Source organism: Melanaphis sacchari, unplaced genomic scaffold (genome assembly GCF_002803265.2).
Source record: "Melanaphis sacchari strain LSU unplaced genomic scaffold, SCAv2.0 Contig88_pilon_pilon, whole genome shotgun sequence".
Taxonomy (NCBI): Eukaryota; Metazoa; Arthropoda; class Insecta; order Hemiptera; family Aphididae; genus Melanaphis; species Melanaphis sacchari.
The window spans coordinates 780,930-784,746 of NW_020271625.1; positions in this window are offsets into that span (position 1 = coordinate 780,930).

Genomic DNA, 3,817 nt, shown 5'->3' on the forward strand with positions numbered 1-3,817 from the left:
CATTAATCCATTAAACGTAACACAAACAATTGCAGTACTTCTCTAATATAGGTACCACATAAGTTATTTACTAAAAGAAAGCAATACAGTATTAAAATAATGTAAACTAAAAATACCTATACAGATTTTTTTATCGTTCATTTGTTCAATAATTAATATTAAATCAAATAGACTGATTTACTATTAAACTATAATAATGATAAGTAAGCAATAACTAATTTAAAAGTAAAAGATAAGTTAAAAGTTAATTTTTTAATTTTATTAATTAGTTATTTTCTAATTAACTTAACAACTTAAATAATTAAAGTATTTATTACAAAAATGTTTAGCTATTTTTGGTCAATTAAAAAAATAATACATTAACTTAAGATTATGCTGATTGCTATACATACCTATAATATTTATATTTATCTATAATTAATACTGATCATTTTAATTTATTCATATTATTTACACAAACAAATAAATAGTTCTTGATTTAATAATTTTAGTTGACATAGAGACATATCAAAATAAAATTACTACATTTGCTAGTGTAAAATAAAAGAAAATAATGTAGGATGCATTTCCGAAAAAATAATTAGTATTAAAAAAAAAATTGAAAGTTATATAATCACTGTATATTATGTGACCTGCAATTCGAAAAAAAAACAAATGAATACATTTTTTTTTTAACCTAATTAAACTACTATTTTATCCATAAAAACTTTATATGTTTAAATAAATATATTATGTATTAACTATTAACTTATAGTTTAACGTTAATTTAATCTATATATCTCAAACTAATTGTTTTTATTAACTTGTCTAACTTTGATAATAATTATAAAATTATTATTATTATCTAATAATTGTATAACGATGTGATTATTTTGTTGCTAAATTTTAAGTTTTGTAAATGTCCTACATCTTTTTATATTTACAATATCTGGAGGCACTTGAACACCGCACTTTTGAGAAAAATGTGGTGTACTTCGTTCAGTTACGTATTGCTGGTGAGTGAGTAGGTACCCATTAGCACACAGTAGCGATAAAGCGGGGTTACCCATTTATACAAAAAAAAAAGTATGTTTTCTGATTGTTCATTTACACAAATTTACCTGCATAAGCACTTTAAATTAACGGATTGGTTCATTCGTTATATTTAAAAGATGTTGTGTTGTAACATATAGTAAATTATTTTAAAAGTCTATAGATTTTAGTATAACTGCAGTATGCAAGCGGCTATTCGATGGCATAAATATTTGTCCAAGAAAATTATTTTAACTGAAATAAATTACACTAGTTATATAAACATAACTAATTTAGATTCTACTATATTTATATCTGATGTATTTTTGAACGAAAAAGTATTTACAGTGCTCATAAAACATCTTCCTTCAAATCCTAAATCCTGTGTCTAATGTTTATTTAGCATAAAATACCTATACATTTACTATTTCTAAAAAGATTAAAATGTATGTATTGATAATTATTAAAAATGTACAATCGATTATAATTTAAAAATAATTGTAATGATTATTATTTGAGAAAATATATTACTTTATTTAATTATACCAGTAAATTGCTTCAAATGGGGATGCTCAGCTTAATGCCTATTATCTTTTCAAATTTAATTTAAATTGTTTCTAATAACAATTTTGATAAAAATGATTATTTATACAAATTTTACTATAATAATCTTAAAGTTTTAATTTTGAATGATAACATACATTTATATTTCATTACTAATAGAAGATTAAAATATATGTATCTGTTCTGTGTAGATGATCAATACTCTAAATATTTATAGCTAGATCTTAAAGGCCCATAAAAGTACTAAATGTGTTTTAAAAATAGAGCTTTTATTTTTGTTATATTAATGTTATCGAAGTTAAATTATGAAACTATAAAAGTTAGCATTAAATATCCTTTTGGTAGTGTCTTGAAACTAATATTTCATCTTATCAATAAATCTAATAGCCCATAAAAATGTAAAATATGCAACAGTTTCTAAACCTTAGTTTTAACTTATAAATTCTTATAACTTATAAAACCATTAGTCTAAAATATTTGAACACTAAATTACTCTAAATTATGTTCTATTTCTAAAAATAAATTAAAAATGTAATCTTCCCGAAAATCGATGAAAATAGAAAATATTTTTCAAAATATGATTTTGATATAATGACAATATTGTTCGGTAAAATCATCTGACGGTACAATATGTTATATTTCAACGTTAAAATAGATAATAATGTAGATGTTGACGGACAGTGAGTTTGCGATCATTTCTACAACGTTTATCATGACTTGTCAACGTTTCCGTCGTCATTATAGTCGCAGTCATCATTACGGTTCGACGGAGCTTGCGTCGTCTCGATGCCACCGAATCGTAGTGCCCACATTATTATCATAATATTAATAAATAATATGACCGTATTATATGCATGGATGTAGCTCATTACCCAAAAGTCTTAAAATGTCCACATCCATTATGTTATAGAGCATCGCAAACCTTTGCCAGAAATCCGCATTCACCTGACCAAACGAAAACTCGCATCATGCTGTATAATGTTTATCTCGTTGTGATTTATGATATTCTTGGACAGTTAACTGACATACACATACGCACAGCACCACACATATTACTATTATTATTTTTACCTCTGACTACTGTAGCCCAACGGCGTCATCATCGTCGGCAGCGGGTCGCATCGCTTTTGACCAGCTCAGTGGCGTTTTAAACGAAAATCCACGCATGATTTATGATCACGAACTTTTGTCAGAGTCATCTCACCCGACCTCGCGTGTGTAATGATTAGTCGTATATAATAATATATAAATATATGATGTGGTTCGATCGAAACGGTGATGGCAAAACCCGTAATAACTCTCGAAAATTTTTCGTTATCTATAGGCACTCGGTGTTTTCAAAACCACACGTGTACAATTTAATATAACATGACACGTGATCGTGAAAACGTTGTAAATAGTGATTATATAAATATAAGTGAGTCAACAATTCTCCATTTTGTGTACCGGTCATAGAATTTCCCTAAAAATGTGATACCGTATCCATTACAAATCATTTTCCTCAAAACAAAAACAGAACAAATAAAACAATTTTTCTATTATAAAAATAAATTGTCACCATGATGGTTTTAATAGGTTTATCTATTGTTTCCTGCTAGAAAATTATACTTGTATGTACAGATAAATCAAATACGAAATGAATTAAAATTAAAAATCATCGGAAAACTATAGTTAAATAATATTTTTGAAATAATAATAGAACTCTAATATCTTATAATCAAAATATATCATAAATTATATTTTCAATTAATATTAGGTGTATTTGAAATGATATTTTATTACAAATTACAATACGTAAGTGTATAAATAAAGATCAAATGATTTGTGACGTTAAATCGTACTTAAAATAAATTATTTTAATACTTGAAACCAATATATATATCATAACATTTTAACACGAAACATTTAGAATGTCTGCGTGTAAGAGACGTTACTCATGATTTTTCAACAATATATCAATGCAGGAGTAACGTATAAATTAAACTAAATTATTATAAGATTATTTATTTTTCACATAACTCTTGTATTTTAACTTTAAAGTAAAAATTATTTTTAATGAATCGAAAACTATACTGAATTGCCTTGATTATTAGTATATGCACACGCTTGAGATGATTTAGATTTAAATTTTTTAATACTTTAAAATAAATAAATTTAATTCGATACTTTAAATGATTTGTCCATTTTACATATTTTATACATGACAATGTATTTTTCCGTTATAAAGTTTTAAAAAAAAAAA